Source organism: Archocentrus centrarchus, chromosome 22 (genome assembly GCF_007364275.1).
Source record: "Archocentrus centrarchus isolate MPI-CPG fArcCen1 chromosome 22, fArcCen1, whole genome shotgun sequence".
Lineage (NCBI taxonomy): Eukaryota > Metazoa > Chordata > Actinopteri > Cichliformes > Cichlidae > Archocentrus > Archocentrus centrarchus.
In genome coordinates this window covers 17640669-17664842 of record NC_044367.1, presented here as the reverse complement: position 1 = coordinate 17664842, position 24174 = coordinate 17640669, and positions in this window count along the sequence as shown.

Genomic DNA, 24174 nt, shown 5'->3' with positions numbered 1-24174 from the left:
CAGAAAGTTGGAAATATAATATATTTGGCCAGTACATAGTAAAAGACAATCTGTTAATGTGCAATTTATTGTATTTTTATTTTTAAGTTAAATATAAACATTTCAAACTACTTCTCAGCATTGTGTCCCACTTTGTCTCACACAAACAGTGTTTGCTCCATATTTACTGTAGTTTGTTGGGATCTAGTCTCCACTATCAACTCATGAGGCAATGAGGTAAAGTTGAAACATTGGTAGTTGTACTATAGGATAAAGACATGGTAGATAGTGTAACTAACATGGGCAAGACCTTGCAAACCGGTGTTTATTTTTTGCAAAGCAAAAATACTCTAAGTTACTTTTCTCAATAATTAATGCTGTGACATAGCAAGCTACTTTTAAAAATGACTCTACCCATTACTTCTCATCTGAGGCTTGTGCAAGTAATTCAACCTGCACTCATTGTTTACTTCTTGAGTATGGCTGTGCTTCACATTGCCTTCACATTGGATTTTAATAGCGAGTGAGAAAGTGTCAAAAGTCAGATTGTTAAAGCACTTAAGAGTGGTTTTACTCAGGGTCAAAATGTGACTAGAGTGAATGGTTCTAAAAAAGCAGTGCACGCTTTGTAGAAACTCAGTTTTATCTGAAAAATGATCAGGCAGACCAGAAGTGAGCACACCATCAGAAGATCAATACATCAAGGTTTGCTCACTTCATCACAGAAAAAAAAAAAAAAAAGGATTTGCTAAATAAAGGACACACAACTCCAATCAGAAAAAGTCCTGTCAAAAGAAGGCTGTCTAGTCTTGGTCTCAGAGGATAAGTAGTGGTCTGTAAACCACTTCCTAGGAGGTGAAAGAAGGTCTGGCACTTGGGACTTGCTGAGACACTGCAGTATTTCACAGTGGATTACTGGAAAAAAAAACTACAGATGAGTTCAAGTTTGACATCTGTGGCAGTAACAGAAGGGTGGATGTAAAGAGATGAACAGGCGAGACGGTGACATAATATATCATCCACTGTGGAATAGGGTGGGGTGGGAATATTCACGTCTGGAGGTGTTTTGCTTAAACTGGAATAGTTTGAAGGCTGAGAAAACCAAACATTCCCAACATTACACAAAGTTTTTTGAAATGCTTTCAGGTCACGAAGGGATGGATTATTAAAACATAGATTGTGTATAAAAGATGGATGTAGCCACCATGACCTCACCCAATGATTTGTGATGAATCTTTAAAGCTTTAAGGTTAGTTGTTGCTGCTGCCATGTTGGGTTTTTAGAGCTGGAAGTGACCATATTTGGACAAGAGGGTGGGGTACTAAGTTATCAGCTAAGGCTCACAAGCTTTGTTAGCCAGCAGCATGCATAGTCTGCACTGTCCTGGCAGATACCTAATCAATGCTAAGTAATACAAATATTAGACTTTCACTCAACAAAACTGAAGGACAAACTTTTTGGATGGTCTGTATCATATAACAGGAAATAATATTCATCAGATAATTACATTAAAAATCCTCCAAAAAAGCACCAGCATCACAAACACGGCCGAGAGGTCCAGTTCAGTGACTCCAATTAGCAGTGGTGAAGGCTAGCAGACAGCCACCAGCAACAAACTAACTAAAACGAGAGGCTGATGAATGAACTAATGGAGTCCATGCCAGCTCCAGTGCATGCTGTCATTAAAGCTAAAGACTGCAAATACTAAAAGTACAATATTTGTTAGGCTGATACTTTTTGTAACGCACCAATTTGCGTGATAATTAACAAACAAAATACAAATATCCTCAGTCATCACCTCAGATTTTTGGACCCTGCTCTACTTGCACAGGCATCAGTCAAATCAGCACACTAGTAAATCACTTAAGGAGCAACAGACAAAATATTTGTATCAACATTTTAAATGAATGATGGTTGCAGATTTTTGTTGCTCTGGACTAACTGCTATTTAAATTAGTTACCTTACTTTCACTATGTGGTTCTGTCTGCCATCGAGCGACTACTGGTCGCTGAAATGATAGATGAAGGAGCAACTGGTGTAACTGGAAACCTGGCAAAGGAAAAAGAGCCCCTTTGGCAGAGGAGGCAGAGAAATCAAAGAAGAAGAGCAAAAGAAGCCAAAAGCTAAAAAAGGTTGTGCTGTCACTCAACAACACTCAACACTCTGGAACTTAAGAGAGTTTAAAAGCAACATTAAGTTGGCCTTATTTTTAATAGCTAGAAAGTACCAAATCCTGACTATTTATAAACCTTAAGCAACCAACAGCTACATATATGCAAGGGGTGCAAGGCAGCAATTGATTTTTGCTTTAAATGTTTCACTTAATTGTCTACTTATAATTTAGTATTAGCCTTAGGATTTGGATTCAAATCTCATCTTTTCTCATAAAATCGATCCATGCATCCGTTTTCTTGCACTTATCCAATTCAAGGTCACAGGAGGAAAAAGATCTATCCATAAAATGGTTTATTAAAAATACGTATTTTGAAATTTTATTATGAACATAATAAATGTGGAATACCACCAGTTTGTTTAATCTAGACTTGTCTGTCCTTTAGATTTAATAAAAATCCTTTCATGGCTTTTTGACGATATTAATCCCCGGTGGAAGTACAGTATAAAAAAAGATTGCATGATCTAGCAAAGCACTTTGTGTGATAATTACATTATGTCACCTCACAGTAAGAAGCTCCTCGGTTCGAGTTTGCTTTCTGTGTGGAGTTTGCATGTTCTCCCCCGTGTCTGCATGCATTCTTGCTGATTCCTCCTAAAGTCCAAAGACATACACGGGGTTAGATTAACTGGTGATTCTAAATTGACTGTAGAGAATGTGACCATGAATGATTGTCTGTCTCTATGTGCTATCCCTGTGACAGATTGGCAACCTGTCCAGGTGTACCCTGCCTCTCGCCTTGGATGAGCTCCCCCACAACCCTGAACTGGGTAAGTAAAAGAGGATGGATGGATGGATGGATGATAACTTAGATCTGCATTCTTTAGGGAGTGTTCAAGTAGCAAATACTTTACTACTTAAATTTGCACTTGATTTGCATCTGGTCTCCTGCTTTCTTCAAATTTGAGCTCAAATATGAATGTGAATCTTTTAGAAACTGGTTTGGCTTGCAGCAAAAGAAGGTTTATTTATTCAGAATCTTTCTCCACCCTGTCATGGATCAAGTTGTGAGCTTTTGAGCTACAAGTGTCTGGCTCTGAATCACAATCTAAAGCGGTGTCATTTTTTACAGTACCTTCTGCTGGATTTGTCAAAGTCATAACCTTTGCATTCAGTGACTCAAAAAAGATCTTAGACTGCACAGAAAATGTGTTATATACACCATGTGGGGGGGAAAAGAGAGCCAGACAACTTTCAAAGACTTGTGGAGAAAAACACATTCAGACAGGTTGGTGCTTTCAGCTCTAACGTGGCCTCGAGCGAATGTCGTGGTTCTTTCTGTTATGTCAGACATGTTTGCTGCTTGTTAATACACTGTGTCTTTGACAGGCAGGGATTTGTTTAGTTGGCTGCCATTTTCTATAAAAAGTTAGCTTGCAGTATCAGTAATATGTTGTGACTATTTCAGTCTAAGTGTGTGTCACTTTAGTCTCCTAAAATCTACTGAAGATACAGCCCTGTGCGGATGTTTTAGATTAGAAAAGTAAACTTTATTGTCCCTGAAGGGACATTTGTCAAGTAAAAATGCTTTTAAAATTAACACAATCAATAATTATAATTTGTCACTTGAATTAATTCCATACAAAGTGCAGTAAACCAGAATAACTGAAATCAACTCTTCTAGGTGCATTTTTGCATCTCTGAGAGCGTGCCGCAGCTCTTCTGTGTCTTCAGACCGCCTCATTCTGACTTCATCATGTGTGGGACTCCTCGCTCGTCTTTTTTCTGTTCATGGTTCTTTATGATGGTATTTTTGGATTTGTTGTCCTGCTGAAGAATGAATTTGGATCAATCAGATTTCCCCCCACAGTGTTGGTGTATAATGCAAACAAATCCAAACATCAAGATGCCTAAACCTTTTGCAGAGTATTGCAGTTTGATTTATTATTTAATCTGGCCAAGATGTAAGAAGCTAAATAAGGACTGCACACTGGAGCTGCATCTGAAGGCTTTGTAAGTATTAGAATAATTTACAGTAGAATAATAGGCACATTACATTATAATAGAAATATAATAGTGCCTCATTTATATTTCTAATGTAAATAAAGAGCTTCTTGCTCAAAACCTGCAGTACTGTGCAAAAGTCTTGAACCACCCCCCCTCAATTATTTATGCTTTGCCTTTAAGGAGCCAGACGTTCTTGTATTTTTAAATTGGTCTTGAGCAATAGTTCTCCAGGCTTTCTGAAGTTCTTCTTTGGACATCAGCTGCTTTTTCACCATTTTCAGTCCCGTCTTTGCACCTGATCATTTTCATGGGAATATTTTCTCTGTTTATAAAGTCACTTAACACTGACCTATAAATCATGCAAGCACAAAACAGGCACTTAAGTCAGGCATAAACCAGGGTTGTGTCTACACATAACAGACAACTTAGCAAAGAATCAATTTTAAATTGCATCCTCAGGTGCTTTGTTCTCAGCAGCCTGTCACAAAAAGACATGATTTGTTCCAGTTTCTTTAGTTTAATCTATGAAAAGTGACAAAGATAATACATTTTGTTGTGCAGTGTGTTCTTAAAATAATGTGAGGAAACTGGACACGAGAGGCCCAAAAAACGATTTACAGCAGAAGGAACAGCATCTGAAAGTCATGTCCTTGAGAAATAGGAAAAAATCCAGCAAAGACCTGACACAGGACCTGAGAGATGCATCTGAACCTTCAGTTATCCATCTACTGTTCACTGAAGCCTCATCAGAAATGGTCTCAGTGTAAGGGTGGCTGTCAAGAAGTCATTCTTTAGGAAGGAAAACTGGAGAAAAAGGCTGAGGTATGCCAAATTACACAAAAACTGGACTGAAAATCAGTGGCAACAGGTCTGATGGAGTGATGAATCCAAATTTTAAAATTTTAGTTCAAATATCATCAGTACTGTATGTACAGAAAAGGTCAGGAAAGAGATCCAACAGTGAGCAGCTATAGCCATCTGTAAAACACAGTGGAGGCTCTGTCATAGTTTGGAGCTGCATTTCAGCCAGTGAGATCTTGTCATGAACACAGAAAGGTACAGTTAGTTATTTGAGCCACCGTGCAATACCATCTGCAAAGCTTCTAATTGGCAAAGGCTTCATTTTTCAGTGATGATCCAAAACACACTGCCAATGCAGTAGAAGCATACCTGAACAGAAAATCACTTATGGATTGGCCTCCCCAGAGCCCGGGCCTCAACAGTATTGAAGGAATGTAGGATCATCTTGACAGAGAATGGAACAAAAGGCAGCCAACATTTAAAAAGCTTTGGATGTCCTTCAAGGAGCCTGGAGAACTCTTCCTGAAGAGTATTTAAGGAAAGTACAAGAAAGCTTGCATAAGGGAGTTCAGGCTATGTTGAAGAATAAAAGGTGGTCATACCAAAAATTGACTTTCAAGCTTGCTAGAATTCTACAAACTATATGTTTTTGCCGTATCTACCGTATTTCTATGTTTCAACAAATTGCTGCACCTATTTCCAATTTTTCCTAGCAAAATATAAAGAAATGAGGGATGGCTCAAGATTTATGCACAGTACTCTTTAATCTTTAGCAAAGAAAACTTATACAACAATATTTCCTAAGTGATGAATACAAAAAGTTCATCAGCCTACTTTTAATTTCTCCATGCTGCCTATGCTACTCCAACACTCTGATTCAGAGGTCTTCTGATTTGCCTGCAGTTTTGTGATGGCAAGGTTCTTATGTTTCTGTTTCTTTTCAATTTGTTATAACTGAATTTCCTTCGCACTTTAACTCTTGATAGCACATATTCTTTTATATTGCTGTTAAACTGAGCCATTATGAAAACCTGACCTGGATCATCTAAAGCAAATAAACTGCTTTATTTATGCGAAGAAGACCTGAACGCCTCTTCAAGCAACAGAAAAAGCCTTTTGTGCTTCTCATTTTGTGTTTACACAAAAACCATCATTTCTGTGGAGTGGACCGAAAGCTGTTTTCAAGAGTCAAGGACTTTGAGGAGAGGAGATGTTGTGCTGCTACGTGGATTACAAACATCAGTTAAAGAAAATAAGTCCAGTCCGGTCTGGAGTAAAAGTAGCTCCTCACCTTCAAGATCAAATTTAAACAGGTGCTCAGTATCCAATTCAGCATGTTAAAGTGATATAAATATTGTGAGGCAAATGGAAGAAGAGAGAAGAAAAGAAGGTACTGTTTAGTGTTCCCGTGAGGCTTTCAGGTGTAACAAGGCTAATCAGCTACTGGTTGGACGGGTACAACTGGAACATCAGAAGAACCGTCTGAAATGATATATTTTCAAGCAACAGCTGGTAAAAATGACGCTGTGCACATTTGGTATTTGTTGTTTTATACCCAGCCCATTACTTGTATGACAGGCAGGCCCACAGCCGTAGACGTGCTAATGCTGCATTTACATTGCAATATTTAAAAACCCCTTCTGGCCTGGAATAAGTTGAACAGAGCAGCACATTCTGCTCTGCTGAGTCTGCTCAGCTGTGCACTTTTTGGGTAGCTTGCTGGGTATTTATTCGTTTCAACAATTGGGTAACTGCAGCAGCTTTCTAACCTCTCGCAAAGTCGCAGGGTAATCTTACTTACAGTTGCAAATTCACAGTTACAAGAAGTTTTGTTGGGGTTGAAAAATGCAGAATAGAGACTGGTGCAGCATTTGGTCGGGATCTGGGTGGCTTAATACATTTTGAAATGATTTACCGCAGCATCTTCAACTGCTGCAGTCGACATCAGCAGCGCCCCAGTCTCCCATCGACTCTCATCATTGTGGGAATGAATGAAATTCATTTTGCCATCAACTGTCCACATGTGGTTGAAGTTTACAAGAGCTGTTTCCAAAGAGGCAGAAACAGTGGGGGAGAGGCAGAAGAAGAATGTCCTGTGGAGTGACAGAATGAAAGAGGAAAATAAAAATGAGGCCAAACACAGCACACTCCACAAAGCTTTTTCAGAAAGAGGTTTTTACACCTTTCAACAGCACCTTCGCTCTAATTGCTCTTTTCTCTTCATAGCAGTGTAATCAAGATGTATGTAATTCATCAAGTTCTTAAGTGCCTCAAAGTGCTGAAACAAGAAGTTGATTAAATTATTAGGTATAAGCATTTTGATAGCCATTTAATCATTTAATATAATAATTATGCAAAAAGTTAGTTTCTCAAATGTGACTATTTACTGAAATTGTTTTAAATAAAAAAAGTAGGGTTTGGGCATTTTATAGACTGAACCATCAGTTCTGAACCTGTGGGTCTTGGCTTTTGGAAAGTAGATCACAGCCTCAATGAGTGCATGAAAAAACATGAAAAAAATCAGTTTATATTTGGGCTAGCAAGTGTCATTTGGGTCACAAAATTACACGTAATGTGCAGAAAATGTGTGAGAAAAAATATTAGTACTATGTAATCACATGCTGTCATTACTGTTCCTAAATTCAGTAAGTTGTAGGTTCTAATCAAATATTTATGGCCTCAGTTTGTGTCAGAAACTAGAAAAATAGAGTAGAGGTCTACAACTTAGAATTATTTTTGAATTTATTGTGCAAAAAGACACAAATATAATGGTGGTGTGCACACTGTGCCCTGGGCAAACTGCTGCTGTTCACAAAGCATTAAATCCCTCAAAGCATCTGAAAAAGCGAAATGCTAAAACATAGCTAGGAGGAAAAAAAACCCTGGGCCCAGAGTGATGGTTAAACAGAGTGTATGCTGACTCCAGAGGGTGGGTTTCCTGCTGATTAACAGGTATGATTTTTAATGATTTTTTTCCTCCTTTTAACTGATCTACAGTTCGCTGTTACTCTTGAACTTTGATGGGTCTTTCGTGGGCTCACTGTGTAGTGTGGTCAGTGAATAAATAACTGAACTTGCATTTTTACCCCTGCATTGAACTGAAGCAGCAGCAGCACTGGTGAGTGTTCACACTCTCCTTTTATCCTAACCAGCATAATGTTTTATATACATGTTTATCCAGGAAGTTTGTTGAGATTGCAGGGAAGTTGAAGATGTGCTTTGTGTTCATGCAGCCTCGTAAGTATAACCACATGAGGAAATAGGCCATTGATCATCTTGCACCATTGATTATGTTACACCAGCTACATTAGCCGTACACTCAAAGAATGGCTTCTGTGTGAGCCCATCCCTGCAAAAGGACAACTGGAATCACTCACTGTGTGTGTCCCTGCACGTTTGTTTCCAACTGCGTGAGAACTAACATGAACTGAGAGATGAATAGATTCTTCCTGAAAACAACTGTGTTCAGCTTATTCACCCAAAAGAAAAAGAGTGGTTCCTTTGAAGTTCACCAGTGACACAACATTAATGCCTGCAAATTCTGTCCACTGTTAAGGTAACAGAGAAGGTCATTTATGTCTAAAAAAAAAAAAAAATCATAAGACAGTGTTTCTTCTTTGTCATAACCTAGGGGGAGGGTCTGCGTGTGTGTGTGTCTGTATACATGTGTGTTTGTCCTGCGGGCCACAGCGGAGGTTCCGGTGTCTCCGCCTCCCTAGGGCGGAGATCACCACACCTGCTACGGATCAAGTCATCAGGCAGGGTCTTTTTAAGCTGCCAGCAGACCATCACTCTTCGCTGGATCATTGACTACTTCTCAGTTAGTACCGGCTCTCTGGTGTGACTCTCGCTTTCGTGGATGTATATTACTTACCTGCTCTTCGTGTTCGCTCCTTTTTCAGATCCCCGTGTCAGTTCCTGCTCGTCCTTTCGGAAACCCCGGCTTTTCGTCAACCCGCCGCTCCACGCCGTACCACAGCTGGCCCCTCACCACCTGGGAATTCCTTCAGCCTCTCGACCCGCTTCAGCCGCCTCCCCCCTCGCCTTCCTGGACCCCCTTGTCTTTGCACCTCTATCAATCACTGTAAATAAACTTGCACCTTGCTTTCATCAGCCACCGCTTGTGTGTCCTCTTCCTCCTCGAGTCTTGACAGAATGATCCAGCCAAAACCGGACACCGCGGACGCTGATCCGGTTCATCGGGCCCTGGCTATTCAAGAGGAAACCCTCCAGCGTCACGACCATATGCTCCGTCTGGTTTCCAGTCAGCTGGGCGCAGCCACCCAACAGCTCGCCGATCTCCGAGGTATGTTGGAATCCACCATGTCATCCGCTACGCCCCGTCACCAGGATTTATCCCCTCCGCCGACAGATCCGCCGGCTGGTTTGGCTTCCGCGACCGAGCCCGCCGTAGCGTTGGAGAAAGCCCTGCCCATCCCGGAGGTGTTCCGCGGTGAGTTAGGGAAATGTGGAGGTTTCCTCACCCAATGTTCCCTCGTTTTCCGGCAACAGAGAAATGCCTACGCTTCTGATTGTGCAAAGATTGGTTTTATGGTCAATCTGTTCCGCGGTAGAGCATTAGAGTGGGGGCACGCTGTGTTACGGGGAAACCCCGATCTGTCTTTCCCTGCGTTCTTGTCTCGATTTAAGGAGGTGTTTGATAAAGGCACCAGCCCTGAATCCGCATCCCAGAAGTTGCTCAGCCTGCGGCAGGGACAACAGAGCATGGCGGATTTCTCCGTGGATTTCCGGATCCTCGCGGAGGAGGCCGGCTGGGAGGAAAAGGCGCTCAGGGGAGTATTCCTGAACAATATTAATGATGATCTCAAGTATGAACTTGCCACTAGGGATTTGCCTCAGTCCTTGGAGGCCGTGATTTCATTGTGTGTCCATGTAGATGACCGCCTGAGAGCACGACGGACTCCGAGGAACTACAACTCCCAGCATGCCCCTCGCCGGGCGGTTTCCGCGGACCGGAGGAGCCTCCTAGCGGACGACAGCTCGGCTACGGCGCCCCCTTGCGACGCGGAGGAGCAACCCATGCAACTCGGCCGCGCACGGCTGTCTCTCTCTGAGCGACGACGGAGATGGGAGGCGGGGGAGTGCATCTACTGTGGCAAAAAGGGCCACTACATCGCGTCATGCCCTGTTTGCCCAAAAGACCGCGCCCGTCAGTAATGGTGGGGATACTGGCGGGTCAAGCTAACGCATGCTCCTCCCTGCCCAGATTCACGCTTCAGACAAGGATAAATCTTCCATCAGGCAGTCACACAGTCTTGGCACTCCTCGATTCCGGAGCTGAGAAAAATCTCATGGACCGTGCCCTCGCCCAGCAGTGGGGTGTTCCTTCCACAGCGCTACCCACGCCTCTCCTGGTCTCCGCTCTGGACGGCGCCAAGCTTTCTGAAATCACTCACAAGACCCAACCGCTTTCTGTGACTCTGTCGGGTAATCACTCTGAACGGCTCTCCTTTTACCTGTTTGACTCTGCACAGACGCCCATCGTCCTCGGCTTTCCCTGGTTGCAACTGCACAATCCACAGATTAACTGGGCGAATCGCAGCATCTCGGGTTGGAGTGAGCGGTGCCACCAGCGCTGCCTCAGATCCGCAACTCCCTCTCTCCCTCGGTCCACCGATTTGGGGGAGGGGACCCCACCTGACCTGTCCGGCGTCCCCTCGATCTATCACGACCTCGCTGAAGTATTCAATAAGGACCGGGCTGTTTCCCTGCCTCCCCACCGGCCTTACGACTGCGCCATCGACCTCATCCCGGGGGCGCCCTACCCCTCCAGCCGCCTCTACAGCATCTCTCCGCAGGAACGAGATGCCATGGAAAAATATATCACCGAAGCTCGGGCGTCCGGTCTGATTCGACCCTCCACCTCTCCCATGGGCGCGGGGTTTTTCTTCGTGGCCAAGAAGGACAAGACCCTCCGGCCCTGTATTGACTACCGCGGTCTGAACGAAATCACTGTGCGCAACAAATATCCTTTGCCACTTCTCACCTCTGCCTTTGAGCTCCTGCAGGGGGCAGCCATCTTCACCAAACTGGATCTCCGGAACGCTTACCATCTCGTCCGGATCCGGCAGGGAGACGAGTGGAAGACTGCCTTCAACACTCACCTCGGCCACTTCGAGTATCTTGTCATGCCCTTCGGCCTAACCAACGCGCCAGCTGTGTTCCAGGCCCTCGTAAACGACATACTCCGGGACTTCATCAATCATTTTGTGTTTGTCTATCTCGATGATATTTTGATCTTCTCATCCTCATTACAGGAGCATCAGGGACATGTGCGGCAGGTGTTGCAGCGGTTACTGGAGAATCGTCTGTTCGTGAAGGGGGAGAAGTGCGAGTTTCATGTGGAGTCCACGGCGTTCTTGGGATACATTATTGGTAAAGGGCAGATCAAGGCGGACCCAGTTAAGGTACAAGCGGTCCTGGATTGGCCCGAGCCAGCGGATCGGAAACAGCTGCAGCGTTTTCTGGGCTTCGCCAATTTCTACCGCCGCTTCATTAAAGATTACAGCTCCATCACCCATGCTCTGACCTCTCTCACCTCTCCCAAGATTCCTTTCAGATGGACCCCCGCCGCTGCAGAGGCTTTCGCGCTCCTGAAGGGTCGGTTTGCCTCCGCACCCATCCTCATCCAACCTGACCTATCCAACTCATTCGTCGTGGAGGTGGACGCGTCCGACGTGGGGGTAGGGGCAGTGTTGTCCCAACAGTCCATGGGTAGCCTCCGACCCTGCGCCTTCTTCTCTCGCCGCCTCTCCCCGGCAGAACGGAATTACGACGTAGGGGACCGGGAGCTGCTGGCCATCAAACTAGCCTTGGAGGAATGGCGGCACTGGCTGGAGGGCGCGACGCATCCCTTCTTGGTCTGGACTGATCACAAGAACCTGGCCTATCTGCGAACCGCCAGACGTTTGAAACCCCGGCAGGCCAGGTGGGCCTTGTTTTTTACCCGATTTAACTTTACTATCTCTTATAGACCTGGGTCACGGAATGTCAAGCCCGACGCTCTGTCCCGACAGTTCAGCTCCACGGACTCCTCCTCGCAGCCAGAGTTTGTCTTGCCTCCCTCTTGCGTCATTGGAGCCATCACCTGGGAGATCGAATCCGCCATTCAGGCAGCTCTACGGACTGAACCAGATCCTGGGACGGGACCCCCCAACCGCCTTTATGTTCCCTCTCGAGTGCGAAGCCGCGTACTGCAATGGGGACACGCAGCCAAATTCACGTGCCATCCCGGGGCCAATCGCACTGTGGCCTTCCTCCAGCGTTATTTCTGGTGGCCTACATTGATTAAGGATACCCGTGAGTACGTGGCAGCATGCAGCATTTGTGCACAAAATAAACCTTCTCTGTCACCTCCATCAGGTCTCCTCCGGCCCTTACCCACCCCTAAGCGACCATGGTCTCACATAGCTCTGGACTTCGTCACAGGACTTCCTCCCTCTGAAGGAAACACCGTGGTCCTGACCATTATCGACCGGTTTTCCAAGGCCACCCACTTCGTTGCGCTACCCAAGCTCCCCTCCGCCTTGGAGACGGCCCGGCTTCTCACCACCCACGTTTTTCGGCTCCATGGGATTCCTGAAGACATCGTGTCGGATCGGGGGCCCCAGTTCACATCTCAGGTCTGGAAGGAGTTCTGTACATCTCTCGGAGCCAAGGTGAGCCTCTCCTCTGGTTATCATCCCCAGACAAATGGGCAGACGGAACGGGCCAACCAGGAGTTGGAGGCAGCATTACGATGCGTGGCGTCCACCAATCAGGCCACCTGGAGTTCCCACTTGGCGTGGGTTGAGTATGCACATAACTCTCTCTCCTCCTCCGCCACAGGGGTGTCCCCCTTCGAGGCCTCCTTGGGTTTCCAACCGCCACTCCTCCCTGCCATCGAGGAGGATCTCACCATTCCCTCCGTCCAGCATCACCTTCGCCGCTGTCGCCGGCTATGGAGGTCCACCCGCGCAGCTCTGCTTCGGACGAAGGAGCAAAACAAACGCGTCGCTGATCGCCATCGGACCCCTGCGCCGGACTACCAACCAGGCCAAAAGGTATGGCTCTCCACGAAAAACGTTCCAGTCCGTGCCGAGTCTAGGAAACTGGCCCCCACCTTCCTGGGGCCCTTCGAGATCGACTCCATCGTTAACCCTGTGTCTGTCCGCCTCAAACTCCCTCGTACCATGCGCATCCATAACGTCTTCCATGTCTCCCAACTTAAGCCTGTTGCCACCAGTCCTTTGTGCCCTCCAGCTGCCTCACCTCCTCCTGCCCGTTTTCTCGATGGCCAGCGGATCTACACCGTCCGTCGCATTATGGACGCCCGCCGTCGGGGGCGGGGTTATCAGTTCTTGGTGGACTGGGAGGGCTACGGTCCCGAAGAGCGATCCTGGGTGTCCCGAGCTAACATTCTGGATGCGGCCATGGTGCGGGAGTTCCGGCGGCGCCATCCCGAGAAGTTTCGGTCGCCAGGAGGCTCCCGTTGAGGAGGGGGTACTGTCATAACCTAGGGGGAGGGTCTGCGTGTGTGTGTGTCTGTATACATGTGTGTTTGTCCTGCGGGCCACAGCGGAGGTTCCGGTGTCTCCGCCTCCCTAGGGCGGAGATCACCACACCTGCTACGGATCAAGTCATCAGGCAGGGTCTTTTTAAGCTGCCAGCAGACCATCACTCTTCGCTGGATCATTGACTACTTCTCAGTTAGTACCGGCTCTCTGGTGTGACTCTCGCTTTCGTGGATGTATATTACTTACCTGCTCTTCGTGTTCGCTCCTTTTTCAGATCCCCGTGTCAGTTCCTGCTCGTCCTTTCGGAAACCCCGGCTTTTCGTCAACCCGCCGCTCCACGCCGTACCACAGCTGGCCCCTCACCACCTGGGAATTCCTTCAGCCTCTCGACCCGCTTCAGCCGCCTCCCCCCTCGCCTTCCTGGACCCCCTTGTCTTTGCACCTCTATCAATCACTGTAAATAAACTTGCACCTTGCTTTCATCAGCCACCGCTTGTGTGTCCTCTTCCTCCTCGAGTCTTGACATTCTTCTTCTAAAAAAAAAATCATCCATACCAATACCGTCCTAATTAGATTACAGGCTGTAGAGGAAAAGCAGAAAAAGTTGCATAATCAATGCTGCATCAGGGGATTAACTTAAAAAGGTGGCTTTATAACAGGTACTTTTTTTTTTACTTATGCGAGCGAAACTCATGCAAACTGACAGGAAATAGCTGCCATCAGATCACTGTTGTTTCAATAAAATATATTTGAACTTCAAGTTGTTATCCTTACAACTTCCCTCCCATTTGAACGGTGTGTCATACTACTTTGTCAGAAACAGAAGAGCAGCTGGTATACCTGTTAACAGAGCAGCCAAATGCAGTCACAGCAGTTTAAAAAGGAAGTCATTCAATAATTATAACCACATTCAGATACTTACACACAGTGTAAGTAGTCCTTTACACAGCGGCAGGGTCCAGAAAAAGAGGGTTACCTTGGTGAGAAGCTGGATGCTTGCTGCCTTTCACCTGCAGTTCTTAATCTGATTGATCCAGTAGTGACAGATGGGAGGATAACGTAAGAAATATATATATATAATACCGTATATGTGGAGAAGGTTTAGAGTCAGTGCATAATCTGTATTTCTCTGTCACAGTAAAAGCTGAATGGTTTCGGTGTCGAGCAGTAGAAATGGGACGTTTTATTAGTATTAGCAGTAACTTACAAAGTGCAAACAGAAAGTAGAATAGCTGTTAATTATTAAAAAAAAGAAATTTGCAGGATTACATGGTTGTATTATCTTCCTGGGATTCCCTGCTGCAACTCGATAGAGAGAGAACTAATTACTAAATGTAAAAATATTTTGTGATCCATTTCATGATGAATATAAATATTACTTAAAAGAAATTTGAGTTCAAGAAAAACATAAAGCCAGCCTATTATGCTTTTTCCTTATTTTCTCATGTAATGACATCAGCATATGTGTAAACAATTCCTGTGAGTCAAAAGCTTGGGCTTCATACTGCTGCACACACTCAATTTCAGACAGTTTTTCTTCTCTTGACTCTGTATGACGTCAGTTAGAGCAGTTATTCCTAATAATGTCATCCCAGGCACCCACATTTAAAGCTTCTGTTCATGATGGGCAGCTGATCAGAAGAAGGTTTTGGGGAGGAAAGAGGGTTAAAACATTTATATTAAAAAAAAAAAAAAAAACTCACAATGGCAGTGGTTAATACAGGATATTCATAGAAAACAATTACCAGAATAATCAATACTGAAAATAACCGTTTGTTGCTGGTCATCAAGAAACTGACAAACCGAATGTTCAACATCGCAACTTCAATATTTAGATTCAGGATGGACTCAATTCATCAAGTTAAATCAATTCCATGTTGCAAGAGAATCGACAGCAAAGATTTAGCAACCTGAGGAGGAAATCTGTCCCAGCAGCAACACTGAGTTGCGCAATGACTGGCTCACGAACTGTGAACACTCCCAGGCTCTGGGTTGTGTTTGCTATTGTGGCCTCCGATCCCATTGTCCCACCATTGTTAATGATAATGTCAGTGGTGATGTGTTTGCGAGGCGTGTGTGTGTGTGTGTGTTTGTAGAGTGTTCCAGCTTTTGTGTGCGCTGTGTGTGTATCAGAGCCGCGTGCCTGAGACCAGAGGTGACCCAGTGGTGTCCCTGCTGGTCCGGAGCAGGGATAACACCCTCTGGAGGCGACGCTCATTAATCATCCCATTCAAACGCACAGAACGCAATCCATCCTCCCATCCACTCCTCCTCCTGCTCCTCCTTCCCTCGCCTCCTCTTCCTCCGCCGCTCTGCAGCACCAACGCTCCGTAATGGGGTCACTGCTCCCATTTAACAGAGACAGACAGAAGAGAGAGAAAAGGAAAAAGGGAAGGGATGGAGTGAGGAGGGGTGGGAGGGTGGGGGTAGTAAAAATGAACTGAGATTAAATAAGAAGTAAGGAAGGGGGGAGGCAGAAATAATAAAAAGAGGGGGAGTGGGATGAGGGGAGAGAAGAAAGCAATAATTACAGAGGGAGGTGTCTGAAAGTAGGGGCGATTAAGAGGAGAGGGAGGGATAATAGAGTTAGGGAGAATATGTAAGGGGGGGGGGGGGGGTAAAATGTGCTGAAAAACAGTAAAAGTATCTCCCTCTGATTGATGTTGTGCAAGAAAGAAGCAAAATATTGTGTTCTTTGGAAATGCAGAGAAGAATCTTTGGAATTTGCCACTATGGGGACCCAGCACTAATTATGTGTCTGTGTGTGTGTGTGATTCATTCCAGTGCTGGAGGACGAGCATGTGTACATAACCAAGCACATGGAGAAGCACAAAAGCTGGCAGAGGCATAGAGACACACACGCAGACAAATACGCTAGCTAGCGAGCGATGCCAGGGGACCTCGGTAGAACTAGGTTCCTCCTCCTGCTGCATTATTCTCTTTGGAATGTTGTTTTTATTTCCTGGTTCGACACTGTTGGTGCATCGCCCCTGGTTATCCAGCATCACTCACACACACGCGCGCGCGCACACACACACAGAACGCTTCACTCATCTTCGTCGCACCACCACTTTCGAGAAAACAGTCTGTCACATACCCCAAACAAAAAGAGATTCTGAAGGCCGCAAAAATAAAAAAATATCTGAGCCCGACAAAGTGTCGCTTTCTCTCCCTTGTGCATGGCCTGAAAATAGCAAGTTCATTCTGTTTCCTGATGGATGGCGGCCTCCTGCAGATGTTCCCCTACACTTAAAGCAAAGGTTTGACAATTTGGGAAATCATTCATTTTATTCCCTTTCCGGCAGAGTGTGTGAGTTGGAAAGATCAACCCGTACGAAAATCCACTATGGTTTCCTATGGTTTTTATGCAGTAATCATGGTTACTGCATAAAAACCATAGGAAACCATAGTGAATTTTCATAAGGGAAGAGCGCTCCCCCTTCCTCTCTGCGCAGAAAATATGGAGCTACAAGTTGGCTTAGACTGGCACAGAGACTGGGAAACAGCAGGAAATAGCTAGACCCGCTCTGCCCACCAAAATCTGCCTAGCAGCAACTCTAAAGCTCCGTAATTAACTGGTAATATTTCCTTTGTTTAATCATTTGTCTAATCCAGAGGCGGCAGGGTGGTTAGAGAGGGAAAGATGTGAAGCAGAGATACCATATGAGCTGAAAGGGACAGGTGTGTACATGCCGATGTTCCATTAATAACTGGATGTTATTGTGGTTCGGCCTGCTGATTTGGCCTGCTTATCAACACTGTGAGCAGTTGGAACGGCTGTGACACACAGCTCATGGAGGCAATTAAGGTACTTTAAGAGCTTAGTGTAGCACTCAGTTGCCGCAGTTTGCATCAGAAACAGAAACTATCTTTTCACAGAGGTGTAGCTCAGATCTAAAACGCAGAATTTAGGTTCATTAAGACTTACACTTGTTATCTCTGATGTGTAATGAACTGAGTATAAGGGTTAAAAAAAAGAGGAAAATGCCCACAGTGTAACTCACAGAATCCTGTTTACATCCCCGTGGGCCAGGCTAGCTTTCCCTCTGTTTCCTGCCTCTGTCTTAGGCAAAGCTAACATAATATGCAATGAGAGTGGTATCCATCTTCTCATTGAACTCTTTGCCAGAAAGTGAATAAGCATATTTCCCACAAGGTTTATTCTTTTGCAGCAACCAAAGAAAAGATCATGGCTGTCTCTTATAGTCGCAGTGATTTCTCCCAAGCTGAGTGCAGAGAGGTCTGGGCATTTGGTGTCGTCTGCCAGAGACGAAGAAGCTAATTTATATAAGAATGGGATGGAGATTAAGACCTCTGAGAGTATTATGGATTTGGGGAATTAAGCATAATGGATTTCATGTAGGGCTTTCTTTTACGAGTCCGCTGTTGGAGAGAGGTACGCAGTCTTGAGAGCAGATCTGATTCATTCCACAGCTCAAGAACTGGCACATGCACGTATCAGAGGGCTCTCACTCAGCAAAACACATGCACACAACACAGACACACACACACTTGTTATGCTTGTATTTATTTAAACAGCAGCTCCCTGGGATAAGCTATGGTTCCAAAACTGTCTGAACTAAAATGCCTTTTGTCATCCCCAAGTGTATATTTATGAAGATTTTACACTTCTATTTCACACTGCTCTGGTTTTTGAAACACGAAATGCAGAAAATCATCAAAACCGCAAACAAATACAATGCACGACACAGCAAGTGTTGTCTGAGACAAAGTGGAACCGTCAGAAATAAAATCAGGCGGCATTTTTTTCTGTAAAGAGCCTTAAAATTGTCTCCCTCAGATAAATTTTGAAGACTAACTGCTCAAAGTATGAAGAATGGATGCAAAAGGATAAAGGGATGTGCGTACACTGGAATGCTATCCAGCATAACTGCAACGCAAACATATGTATTGTAAAATGAATTCGCTGCTGGTTCAGGTCATGTACAACATAATTCTTAAGCATTAACTGCTTCTATCAATTATTACTTTCAGATGTATTAAAATTAAATGATACTCTTCATTTTACACACACGCGCACAAACACACAAAGGAGAAAACTTGTTATGAATATTTTCTTTTTTCAGTTTTTTTCCTGACAAACTAACAATCTTTTTGACCTTGCATTTTTTTTAGTCATATTCTGTTTACTACATCAAATCAAGGCTAACTCATGAGTTTTTAATGACTTATTAAAATTCTTTATCTTGCTTTGATCATTTCATGGTGAGTTTAATCAACAAGGTATTATCACCTGCAGAGCCAGGTGATAGTTCTGTAAGTTCTTCACAAACAGCAGCTCCTTCCACATTACACAGAGTCATTTGATCTATTGTTAATATAAAAATATTGACTGGTGTGGGTTCAAAGATTTGTTTTTCTCTGTGATGGTTTGCTAACTAATGCTTGTTGAGAGCTTCATAACTCTCACAGATGTCAATATTTGCCACTGATTCACTTGTTACTACATTATGATGGATAGGTGGATGAAACACCAGGAGTCTAAACAATGTCCTTATTGCATAATCATCAGTCTGTCCCGTGTGTGTGTGTGTTTGCATATCAAAAATTGAGACAAAGCAGTGTTTGATATTTAACTATTGCATTTGGGACATCACAACATCTCTCTCTAATTATATTTCCTGTCAGTCTCTCTGTTGTAATCCCATTTAAAAAAAAAACTGGACTTGAGCCTAAATGAATTAAGGTGAGTTTGGTTTCAACTGAAATTTAAGGCGCCACTTTGACAAAAATATTAGAAAGTTCACAAAAACTAATATTATGGTAATATTACACCATTAACCATTGTCATTCATTGCAATACTATTGATTTTTGTATCATCAGAATGGGGAAGAAAGGTGATTTAAGTGACTCTGAACGTGGCGTGGTTGTTCGTACCAGATTGGCTGGTTGGAGTATTTCACAAACTGCTTAACTCCTGGGATTTTACAACCCAACCATCTCTAGTGTTTGCCGAGAATGGTCTGAAAAAGAGAAAATACCCAGTGAGTGGCAGTTCTCTGGGTGAAAATGCCAGAGGTCAAAGGAGAATGGCCAGACTGCTTCAAGCTAATAGGAAGGCAACAGTGACTCAAATGAGCACTCCTTGCAACAAAGTATCCCAACAACTAGGAAACTAAAGCTACAGTTTGTGCTAACATTGTAGAATAGAAGATTGGAAAAAACGTTGCCTGGTCTGTTGAGTCTCGATTTCTGCTGCGACATTCGGATGGTAGGGACAGAATTTGGTGTAAACAACATGAAACAGCATGGATCCATCCTCTCTTGTATCAACAGTTCAGGCTGGTGATATTGGTGTAATAATATTTTCGTAGTACAAGAGCCCCTTAGTATCAATTGAGCAACATTTAATTCAAGATGTGAGCATGGAAGCCCCACCCACCTGCTGTTCAACCCTTCTGTTTGTGAAGGGCAGCCAGTGAGAACAAAGTTGGCTTAAATGAAGGAAAAACAGGTTGTTTCAACAGAAGATGAACTGAGGGGCACCAAGAGTATAAGATAAATATGGATTATTTTGAACTGTGAATCATGCAAATCTACTAGAGCCCAGTATTAAAAACATAGAGCTAGAAATGAGCCTTGCAGACCCCCTTTAACAGTCTTCATCCGGTCATCTTCTAGTACAAAGTTGGATAATGTCCGATTAAGCTCATCTGGGAAAAGCACAGCTAACTGCCTTGAGAGCAGGCAGGTGAGTGGGTATCATGTGTCCTGCCTCCTGAAAGCTCTAGCCAAGTGGAATCATTGCTGAAACCATCAGAGAGAGCATGTTGGACTCAAAAATCTTTGCTGAGCTACATGTGATAAATGGCAACTTTGGACAATATCCCAATCTGATTCTTCCAACATTGTTGGGGGTTCATGTGTGAAAACAGCTTTGAAGGCATCATTGTATCACTTCCCTGAGGATTTTTCTGTAACCGATCGGGAGATCAAAGTGTGTGAACTTTATGTTGTGGCTGGGTGGATTTAGATGTTTAATGCCATAACTGCAGTGATGAAAAAGTAAAGCGATGGTCCAGAACTCCCCTCTGTGCACAGGACCCATAAATCATTGTTACGGCCCTGCACACAGACACATAAACACAATCACACTCCCAGTTTCAGAGCCTCACTTGGAGGGAGAGAAGACATTCTGGGTTATCTCTATGAGCGGGTGCCTTCCCCTGGCTCCCACTCCACTTGCCTTTCCCGCCAGATAAACATGTTGTTCCAAACACTGGTTCAACACACGGCGACGAGCAGAGATTAAGACTGACTTAAGTTTATCATAAATGAAGTGCAAAGTCGACAGTTGTGTGGCCCACTGCCTCTCAATACTAAAAACCACCAACTGGGGTATTTAGGAAGTGATGGGAGCTGTGCTATAGCAGCCACCAGGCATCCCAGTGCTGAGGTAGTCTCTAATCCTCTGCTCCTGGCTCGCTTCTGACTACGAAGGAAAAAGCAGAGGAGACACGTTCACAAATCAGAATTTATGGTGGCATCAACGCTGTTTCAGAGAGAGACACTGATCCTCAGGCTTTGTAGTTTTTCCTCTAAGTCTCAATCCAGCAAATAATTGGTATGTAGTCAATTTTTAAAAATGGAAAATTGGATTTAAAAAATCAATAATGCCAATCTCCAAGTGAAAATCAGACTTCAAAAATACCATTTCGAGCATAATTACATTTCTATTCGCTTTCTATTAGTGGCAGTGTTTTTCTTTTTTTTCTTTTTTGAAAGTTGCAAGGAACCCGAGGCAAGCAGTGTCTTTTTGCAGCAGGAAACTCAAAACCTTGTGGTTGTGTGGGCACTTAAAATCCGGGCACAAATCTGTTCAATGATACCAACTTCCCTTAAAATAGTTTTTCTGTGAAGATCATCCATATTCTCCTTCTTCTGTTTGGTTTTCATCTCTCACACATAAAAAAACTTTAAAACTCACGCAACACGGATATAAAACCACGCGCACACACCCATACACACACTCTTCAGCGCAAGGCCTGTAAAGCCTGTGTGATGTTTTCAACGTCAACCGGGCCGGTCCCTGCCATCTTAGTGTCTCCACACCAGCTTAGTGGAACAGCAGAATGGCACAGTAACAGACACATATCAGCTTACTATAATAACACCTAGCCACCACGCCGAGTAATCTGCGATTTTCCTTCACAGCCCTGTAAATAACTATTGTCATTGTACACTAGAAGTCTCAGAAATCTTCATCTTTTAACTGTTTGGCACACTTGTAATTGAGCTCCAGGTCTTTGCAGAGATCATGTGGGTGGCGTCGCGTGCCAGAGAGCAGACACAAAGCAAAGGCGGCCAGAAATGTGTGCCTCCGTAATGGACAGATACATTATCTGAGTCTGTTTCACACATCTACTCGAAGTTCCTTTTTCTTCTGTCTGTCTCACTGCCTACTGTAACCCTCCTCTTGCACACAAATGAACAAGTCTTCCAGCAGCCTTAAGCCTGGAAACACCCGCTTGCTGATCTTTCGTGCCTTCTTTTCATCTGCTCCCATCCGCCCTTAAATCTCCCTGTCTTCTTTAGTCCCTCTTTCCCTCCCTACCTTCTCATCATCCCCTTTCTTCCAGCATCCTCCTTACTCTCCCCTCACTGTCGCCCCCTCTCTCTCTTTCGCACCCTCTCTACGTCTCTTTGTAGGTATTTCCCTTGCTGATGTTGTCCATTGAGAGCCAGTGATTGTCTGTGGGTGAGAGCAGAGGAGACGAGCGGAGCCGATTACTGCAATGCAGAGCAACCAAACAACATCACAGCGCTGCAGCAGACACTGTGTGTTTGTATATGTGCTTGTATGTACAGTTTATGTACATATTTAAATGGACTTTGTTTATTCGTGCTTACTTGTATTTGTATGTAGGAAGTGTGCACACATTTGCAGCGCTGATACATTGATGTAAATGTTTATGAGTGTCAATGTATGTGTGTTTGTGTGTGTTTGCGAGCGATGACCAGCTCAACCACAACTATTTGTCATGGCCAAACACCAAAGCTTGTGCAGCTATGCACCATGACTTTTAAATAGATCTCTTTTCACTGACATCAAACCATGTCCAACTGTGCATTTTTAATACCCTGCATGTTTATGCAGAGAAGAATATGTTTTCATGCCTTCGCGCACACACACATGCACACACACGCACACACACACGCACACACACACACACACACACACACTCAGAAAAGATCCGCAGCTCAGGCTAAATCTATTATGCAAAATGACAGTGTTTTAATCAGGCTAATTGTCCAGCTCCTCGCCACGTCTCTGCCATCTCTGCTTAACCGATGCCACAGCCGCACTGTTTTTTTTTTTTTTGTTTTTTTTTTAAGGAATAAATGACACGGTGGTGGAGGAAGAGCGAGAGGCAATCTAAGCCACAGAGGCCCACAGGCGTTTGAAGTCTAAAGACTCTTTCATCCTCGACTCTGGGAAATGAATGATTTTTTTCACACAGTGACAGGACAGCTCTGACAGGACCCAAACACATGAACCATGGCAAAGCTGTCAGATAGTCAAACACACATACACAGACACATACACGAGCATACAGGGAAACACAAGAGCGAAACACATACACACATTCCACATGCGTACACACTCTGGAACAAGTCCAGAGCGAAAGGTCTACAAAAATTAGGCACACTCATGGTTGTGGAAGTGAGAAGGAAGCATTAAAAGTGAGGAAAAGAGAGTGAATAGGACGAAGAGAATGATGCTATAATTAGTCGTTTGTTGCTCTAACTGGCATTTAGTTTTAACTGGGCTTCTTTGTCTGTAGACACAATGGGGCTGATGTGGCATGAGTGAACTACACAGCTTAGAGGATTAAGGCTGGACTGAGGCTGTGCCGCTGCACTCACTCTCTCCGTCATGCACACACAAACAGATGAGCTGCACAAACGCCTGGCTTCACACACTTTCTTAAGCACACACACCTACAAACAAAGGCACACCCCTCTGAATACACAAAGTCCCGACTGTGCGCACACACACACACACACACACACACACACACAAACGCACCCACAGGGGGATTATCTGTGCAACAGAGTTCTGAACACTGAGAGTGAGGAGGCGTCTGAAGAAGTGCACTCATCACCGAAGGATGGAAAGAGCACAACAGAAAGAAACAAACACACACACACACACACACACTTGAGTTTGAGCTACCTGTGTGTTGAGCAGCATATTGAACAGCACCTCTCCGTGTCCGTCCTGCGAGGCTGAGCTGACAGCCAGAGCAATGAGAAGGAAGGGGAAATAGAGGAGAGAAGAAAGAACAAAAGGAAAAGGTGAGAAGGGGAGCAGAGGAATAAAGAGCAGCGGGGAAAAAAGCAAGAAGGGAACAAATGAGATGGAAAGATGAAAGTAGAAGAGAGAGGGAAGATCATTATGAAAGAAACACTAGCTAGAGAGAGATGGAGCAATTCACGACCTTGGCCATGGGGCCCACAGTTATGTCCTTATTTCACCCAATGGACTTGTATTTATTTTATACCATTAATGTGGTAGATTTCACACTATTAGCTTCTATCTCAGGCCTTTAGTGTGTGAGGAACCCTGCAGGCAGCCAGCTTTGCTCAACTCTCATCTGATCTCTCCAACATGCTGCATGGACTATCTGAGAGGCTTAGCATACCTCAAGCCGTCTCTTTTATACACTATTAAAGCAATGAGGAGAGCGAGTGTGCATTTATGGGGGTCAGGGCAAGTGTGTGTGTGAATCTA